The sequence below is a fragment of the Parasteatoda tepidariorum genome, chromosome 4 (assembly GCF_982258835.1).
Source record: "Parasteatoda tepidariorum strain Cologne lab strain chromosome 4, Ptep-v5.0, whole genome shotgun sequence".
Lineage (NCBI taxonomy): Eukaryota > Metazoa > Arthropoda > Arachnida > Araneae > Theridiidae > Parasteatoda > Parasteatoda tepidariorum.
In genome coordinates this window covers 21,891,474-21,900,618 of record NC_141758.1, presented here as the reverse complement: position 1 = coordinate 21,900,618, position 9,145 = coordinate 21,891,474, and positions in this window count along the sequence as shown.

The window sequence follows — 9,145 nt, the reverse complement described above, 5'->3', positions numbered from 1 at the left end:
ATGTATATTCAGTGCCTCAACTTCAGTTTGATTTTTACTTCATTAGTTAACCATATAATATTACACTATTTACAATAAAATGATTGCTAAGAAAATATATATTATCCATTAAAAAATTGCTGAAAACAGCACTTTAGGAAAATATGTATATTTTTACAGTTACAGAATGGCATTAAGTTATAAATATCAAATATTTCATTTGCAACTTTTACAAGGATACTGATGACAGAACTGTTATTTTTACTTGCACTTTTTATATTATTGATATCAACTATCAATGCTAATGAAGCACTTACTAGTTGCATAAAAGTTAAATAGTGAAAATTATTAATTCAAGTTCATGTGGTGATATAGGGTCTAAAAAAAAAATTTTTTTTTCAAATAGACCAAACGAGAAAAAGACTCAACGGCCAAGAGATTTTTAAAAAATTCTTTTTTTTTTTTAACTTAAGTTTTTGTGGTTGATGAATAAAATTGGATAATTAAAAATAGTTAACCTTTGCCGACCAAATATTTCAGTTACTGAATTTAGGTTTGTCCTTGTTTATTTCTGATAATCAAGGTTGTACTGTATTTTAATTTACTTGCTAAATTAGTCAAAAGTTAACTGTTTTTACTGAGAGGTTATCATTTTCATTTGTATGGATTCATTGAGTAATGTGTGTATCTAGTTGGTTATTGATATTTTTTTGATATCTTTATGATACTGTTATAATTATTCTTATAAAATATTTTCTGAGGATTTATTGTTTTTATAAACTTTAGTCAAAAATTGTATGACCTGCTTTTTCTTCAATTTTTTTTTTTTTTTAATTAATGTTTGCAATTAAATTGTATGGACAATTTTTAGACAAAAATACGATACTGAATGTTGTAAATTCTATTATGTGTAACATGATCGAACAATAAGTTTAAATTTAAACTCAAAACAAGAACATGTTGTTGTTTTTTTTTTTTTTTTTGTCATTTATAGTATTGATTTTTATAAACCATGTTAAAAAAAATTTAGTTTTTATATTTAATCTTTGTACTAATCCAGACATGATAGGTTTTTGTATGTTCACTTTATGGAAGAAACATAGTCTGCGGGATACTTTATATTAACTTCATTTAGTAATGCTTCGAAGTACAGAAATTTCCTTATACACTATTTTTAAATAATAGGCTGTATTTGGGAATCTATAATGAGTTTTACCCTATGTTGGAGCTTTATGTATAGTTTTGTATAATTGAGTTCCCATTTTTTTTTTTTTCATTTCTTTCTTTCTTCTATTTTTTTTTTTCTTTTTTGTGCAAAGCTGTCATTTAAAAAATATGACGTAACATAAATAAATCATAACGAATACAAAGAAATACATTTTAATTTATTTTGTGTTTACAGAAAGCTTTGGTAACCATGTATTCACCAACAAGGATAACCAATCAACACTAAAATATTAATAAATATTTTGTTAAAAGTAGTATTGGATGGTTAAAAAAGCAAATTTTATTACTTTTTCAAACACTAATGACAATTTAACTCCTTTGAGGGAAGGAAACTAAAAACATGTATGTGTGCACTATTAGGTGACACTAAAACTGTAAAAACATTTACTACCAAATATATTATGTTAGTTTTAGTACTGGTTTTATGATATTCAGAGAAAAAGTAGGGTGGAAGATTAAAAAAAATTGAATAACAGGGTACTAAAATGAAATATTATACTTTAACTCTGAAAATAACTTTTTTATTTACTTTGTCTCTTATAATCACTAAATTAAAAGAAAAAAAAAGCTTACTATTTGGAAATATTATACTATTGTTAAAATCATTAAATGTGAAATGGTCAAAAATTAGTGTAATTGTGTTCGATATGGAGATTAATGCAATATTGATTTTTCTTTTTAAGCTTTACCTTATATTTAGGAGAAAAATTACCATATCAGGCCTCAACTGATTTTTCTCATATACACCTGTGCAAAATTATTATTAAATATAAAGGGTCGAGCCATACTGAATTTTAATTATTGCAGAGTCAGTACAATATTTCACGCATATTTTAAAGAAAATTGGTATATAGATTAAAATCACGTCACTTTTTAAATGTGATTTTCGACTGTAAACATTAGAAGAAATCAATTTTTACTTTGACAACAGTAAATTTGAAATTATTTTGTTTTATCTATAATGAAATCGTTATAAAAATTGATCTAAGAATTGAATTTTTAAATAATTGACTCAACTTATAGATACAACATTTAAGAATCTGTAATATTTCAGCCAGTCTTATTTTTCAAACTAATAAAACTTGTTTAAGAAAAATATTTTCTACTTTCACTAAGCGACAAATTTTATACGATTGCAAACTTTTTTGATATTGACTATGTAAGTAATTGCTCGCTGCTGCATTTCATTATAGTTGTCATAAATATTTGATGCTTTATTTATTTTTGTTGCATGATGATAGATTGTGTGATACAGAAAATAATTAAATAATCAATTAAAAACAATTATAAAATCATTTTTCTTTTGTATTATTTGATAAATGAAGTTGGTATTATTTTTTTTAATTTTACACTAATCTGCTTTTAAATTTAATGTAATAAGCGTGCACAATGATTTGGTTTGGGTAGATCTAGATTTTTTTTAAGTCTTAGCTATTCATAAAAGCTATTTTTTTCCAATGTTGAGATATTTAATGTATTTTACAGGGAATGCAATGTATTCCTCAACCCCTTTCTCAGTTTGCCGCAATGTTTAGTTGGATTATGTATGTATATAGTGTACATACAAGGTGCATATGTAACAATGTGGGGTGTTTAGAGTCTCATAACACGTCGTTTACTGCGTTTAATGTAAAATAATAATAATAATTTAAATCATTCTTAGTAAAGTCAGCTGTTTAATTTTTTTTTTTTTTTTGAAAAAAAAATTTAATACCAAAAGTCACTAATGGGGAAAAAGAAGTACTTCAAGCATTTTGTGTTACAAATGAATGCGTCCACTGAATTGATATAGAATTTTTCAGAAATTGAAACCACGTACTGTTGCTTGAGCCCCCAATTTTATATGTATATATTCTCAGTATGATGCACATTAAGGGCCTCTAAGCATTTCACATTATTTTCTCTACACCTTGTATTTATTAGGTATACTTGTAAAACTATGTTGTAAACTGTCTTAAAATTTATTTATTTTATAATGATTTGCAAAAACTGCATTTACTCAGTGTTTCAGAACTCTTTTTTATTTCTAAAATGTACTTAAGTTTATTGGTGTTTTTGTGAAATTGTTTAAACTATACTTCTCAGGTGAGAAGTACACAGTGTAGTAATTATGAATATTGACAACAGCCCTCGCCTGTATTTGCTTATTACCATGCACTACATGTTATGTTTTTTTGTCTGCTGTCTTCAAATCAAACTGTAATTATTTGTTTTTATCATGCTCATTATAAAATAAAGTTCACATTCCAGTGTGATTATTTTTGCTTCTGTTACAATCAATGCCTTTTGTTTGATTTGATTTTGGAGGAGGCCAAAAAATTCAGGACCACTTTATGATTAGTCGCAGTTTTAAAATTGTTCGAGAGAGCATTTTGGTTAAAAGTACAAGAATTTACTAGCAAACGAAAATATATTTAAGTATATTGCGCTGTTTTCTAATGGAATTACTAAAAATTTATTATTTAATTAAATATTTTAAAAAATATTGTCTAATGTGTAACTAAAGATAGTTAATAGTTTTAAAAATGTAGCACCAAATATAACTCATTACAAAATTATTTATGAAATGTGAGCTTTAAATTGCTCTTATTTTCTTTATTAAAATTTTTATCCTAACTTTTCCTATGTATTTGAAAAACGTTGTTACCATTTTTTTTAAAGGCATATTCACCCATCACTAATGAATTGTATCAAATATTCATCTGAAACTCCAGTTATTTCCTGCTTTCTCATGGTGAGCCTTTGTAAATGTTTGCAAAAACAATTAAATTTTGTAAGTTTTTATATTGTACCACTTATTAAACACTAATGTGGAGCAGTTGGTATTCGTGCATGCATCATTAATTGAGTGCACAACCAGTTGCCAAACATTGTTCTATAATTGTCAGTATATCAGGGCTGATTGTGCTCCGGAAAAAATCCGGATTTTTCGCTAACAGTGATCCGGAAGTTTCCTGAGATCGAAAGTCCAGACGTTTCAAAAAATCCTTGATCACAGAAGTTTCCGGAAATCAAATTTTCAAAAGTGGAACTTAAAGACACAGTTTATTTTGTTTGTAAGGGAGAGCCAGATACATTTTTTATCAGTAAATCATAAACTCAAGAAAGTAAGACATATTTGTAAATTTTAATTACTTCTCCTAGAAAAACCTAGTTTAAATTTTTTTCAATTTAAATTTTTTTTTTTTTAAAACTCGGGAAATTTTCCGGAATTTTGACTTGGGCTTACAATCACCCCTGGTATATCAAACTCTCCCCCCCCCCCTCTCCTTGTTTGGTAGCTGAAAATTAGAAAAATGTACACACCTAGTGTTAGGTTTTGAAACTAATTTCAATAATCCTCTTACCAAAATGTAAGAGGTGCAAGTATTGTTGGTTATATATATATGAAAAAGCAGCGTATCTAAGCAGGATAAATAAACTGGTATGCCGAAGCAAAATAGAAGCTTTTATTAATTATTGTATGAGAGCAAGAAAACGAATAATCTAAAATCAAAGTGCTTCCCTCTCGAAAGCTAGGAAAAACCTTTCAAATAAGGCTTGATAAACTTTCAAGTCGCATGGCAAAAGGGAAACATTAGTAATTGCAATTGGTTGGGGGAATAATATAGTTCTCACACTTATTAAAAGGGAAAATTTAAAATGTTAAGTCATGCATACTTTGGATGCAAAAATAGAATGAGAAGATGTGAATAATAATGTGTGAGAAAACTTTTAATTATGAATTAAAAAGAATTTAAAATAAGAAATAACATAAAAAGATTATTTAAAGCTTTTTATGTTTCATATATACATAAAACGGAGTGAAAAATACGGAGAAGACATTAAAAAAAAATATTTCAATTTTTTAAATTGAATGAGTAAAATTATTAATAAATAAAATATTTTTGTAAAAAATTAAAGCCGGATAACAAAATAAAGAAAAGATGTAATCTTGCCATCGGCTCATATTTTTTTTTTTTTTTCTTTTTTGTTATCTGGCTTTTGTAAATATTTTTTTTAAAAAAATATTTTATTTATTCAAATTTTTCTTTTTTTAAAAAATTTATATATTTTTTTCCCATGTCGTCTTCGTATTTTTAACTTATTTGAGTTCTAAGTACTGGTAGCTTATGCACAGTAAGGAAAACATTCTTATTTTTCTTCGTTAAACTCTTTTAATCTTTTTTGTCTTTCTTATGTTATATATATATATAAGTTCAAAATGTAGAGAAAGCGAGGGAAAAATTACAGAACAATTAAAAAAGGGGAAGAAAAAGATTGTTTTTCTTTATTCATGTTTTTTTATTATGCTATATATATATATATATATAAAGACTAGCTGACCCGGCAAACGTTGTTTTGCCATATGAATTATTTCTTATTTCTAGAGTATGAAAATATATCTTATTATATGAATGGAAGAGGCATGGAGCGCTGTGAACGATGACGGAATGTGAAAATAACAATACACCAAATAATAGTTTTTTTTAATTTATTGTAACTTTTTTTATAAATTATATATACAACGAATTCTGAAAATATTAGTCAACAATATTAATCTTTTAGTCCAATGGAGTGTATAATATCTTTTGTCATTCCATCTTTAGCTAACACAAATAAACTGGATGGTTTGCCCACTCGAGAGCATGCCACGTATAATCGTGTGAAAAACATGGTGGGCTCAAACCTAAGACAGAAACAGACATTGTTTGGCCTTGTCACTTGTCATTGCAAGGGCCAATCTAATGGGGAACTGAATGCGTTTAAATTGAATTGGCACATCTGTGGGTATAATAGGGATTCGTGGTAGTAATATACTTTCACCCCGGAATTTGTCATTTAAAATAATAACTTCGATAACGTTCATTAATTTTTTAATGACTAATCGCGTGTCGTTGCACAGCCATGGTGGGTTCAAATTACGAAGCAAAATAACCGGAGATTCAACTTTGAGTACTAAACTATGCGGTGGTATGCCTGGTAAATCCAATTAGTTTAAAACTGTTGGAAAATTTGCAGCTTCAATGTGATTGCGAACTGCATCAACGGATATATATATGTCACCAAGTTACCTGGCAATAACTGTTTAAATAAACCGGGACATGCATCAACCGGTGTGCCTTGATTGCGGGGTTTCCATTTTTTTGTTTGAGCCCATGTGAAATAGTATGGTACTTCTGAGTAAAGTAATATCCATGCAAAGGCATCCGCACGATTACACAATTCAAAAAAAATCTGTTAGTGTAGTTTTTGGTGGATTTATAGCTCGGTCAATCGCTGTCTCGTTCGTGAAATATACGCTCTGACCGTTTTCAAGATGGACGGCTAAATGAGTAACGGTTGGATCATGAATTGGGAATCCAAAGTTACGCCAAACAGCTTCATTGCAGCTGATGTACCGGCCAATTTGGTACAGCGTTATTTCGTCGTTGTTATTCACTGGAAGAGCAGTCACATTAGTACTTTCAACTCGAAATACTGCCATATTATATACTGCCTTTATTCATATACTTGCAAATATATTTGATGCTCTTCTTTTAAGGGCGAGCATAAGTATTACAGTTTAATATGACTTGTTGCAATGTGCGTGAATATTACTTTTTATTAATTCGCGATCGCAACGAACTATAGGGGGCGTTGTTGTATGAGACTTATACCTGCGATTTCTATATGAACAGTCATTCAGTTACTCTAGAGACATCGTTAATGTAGCACGTAGCATTGCAAGGTTCCTTCTTTATTGTGGCTAATTAAATTTAAAAAAAGAAAAATGCTTGATATTCTTTCTTATGCAAACGAAAACAAAATGGTATCTCTTTTTATTAGAGAAGGAATATCCAAAACACATCGGAAAAATATTTGTACATTAACAGAAAAAAATGTGTATAGTCTTATAAGAGTTAAAACCTAATGCCCGAGAAATAGTATTACTAAATTTAATGATATAACATGAAAGGTCCATTTAAACTTTACATTCTATAGTTTTAAGAGTCATATTACTTCAAAAATTAAAATGAACAAAAAGTATACATAAGCCTCATAATTTTATGAAATTTAATTTTGTAAACAAAGTTTTTTGACAACAATTTTTATCAAAAAATTTCAAGTTTCAATAAAAATCATTATTTAGAAACTAAGAAACGTAAAATAAAGAATGCTGACGAAACAAAAACAAAAAAACAATTCTTTTTTTGTCTCCATTTTTAGTGCTACGAAAATTCGTCTTTGGGATTTGCCAAAAACAAAACAAGATGCAATTTTATTTTTTCAGGAGGGAAATATTTTACCGAAAAAACAAAAATGTACCAATTCCCACAACATGAAACTTTATCTTGGTAAACGTACGTTTTGGAAATGTTATTTCATTTGGAATCTTTTCATCAGAGTTCATATGGCGATATGATTGTTTTGAATCTATGCTAAACTCTATATCTGCTCATTTTCCACTGAAATCCGATTGACTATTTTGATTTTAAATAAAGTGTTTTATTTTATGAATTGTCGCAAAAATTTTAAGTGTAGATTGGCGGCACTTAAAAACCGCCAAATCTGTAGCGGCGGTGGCGTTAATACATAAGTACCGAATTTTTATTCCATACTTTTCTGAATCATATTACTTCAAACATTGGAATATACAAGAAGTATACATAAACACATAATGTTATACCATTTAATTTTTCAAAAAAAGTATTTTGAGAACAATTTTTATCAAAAAATTATAAACTAAAAAACGGAAAATAAAGAATTCTTAGGATAAAAAAACGATTTTAAGAATTCTTTACATTGAAATAAAAACTTTCATATTGTTTCTTTTTTTATTATTCTTATGGTTCTTAATCAGACGTAAAAAACCATTCTGTAGAGAACCATCATCAAATGAAAAAAAAATATTTACAAGCAAATTTTTTATTGTAAAAATCATTGCACTTACCTGATTTATAATTCCCGGAGAATTCCAAAATGATAAGTTCCTTGTTTGAAAACTTTATTCTCAAATAATAGATACATAGTTTATCCCTTCATTACTTTTAGATAACATACTACACAGCAAAATTTTATAATTGATATTAATTTGAATATGTAGCTGAAAACAGAATAGCTGAATTCTAGTTGAACTTATTCTTTCAAAACTAAAAAATACTTACCAAGAAAACGATTAAAATTAATTAAGAATCAGCACAAATGGCATTATTTCAAGTAACTTGGATAATTTTTTATTGTTGTTTTCCGAATTATATGGATACAGAAATATATACTATTCTATAACGAAGAAGAATATGCTATAACTATTACAATTCTGTATGTTCTGAATTCATATTTATTCACTGGAATGACGAAAGCAATGTTGACTTCACTTTAATTCGTAATGAATTGAAGACAGAAGAAATGCATTTTACCTTAATACACACATCTGTAACAGTATCCGAAATCGGAAGTCATCAGTTGCAAGTTTGTTGATAAAAGAAATAAAAAATTATTGAGGAATTTTTCTTCAAATGTTTGGCGTGTTCTGTTCCTGAAAGATTTACTTATATTCTGGAGATTTTTTTCAAGTTCTTCGGCCTTTTCCTTAGGGAAATTTTGTTTCTTATTTGCTGCTAAAAAATGGTGTCTGATTCTGTCGATGATTTTGATGGAACTAAATGAAAACGTGATAAATTAATGTCTGATATTTACAGGCTCCCGCTAGACGGCGTACTCGAGCGTTGCGATCGCGAATTATGTTTCTATGTCTAGTTTGGAATCGTTTAAATAAAGATATATTTAAAATATACGTTAAATTTGTCCAAAAAAGGAAAAAAAATTAGTTATAAACCTATTCTCAGACCTACTGAATATACATATAAAATTTCATCGAAATCGGTCGAGCCGTTTAGGAGGAGTTCAACCACTAAAACTGTGACAAGAGATTTTTATATATATAGATAAGAAAACTAATAAAAACAAAATTGAAAGT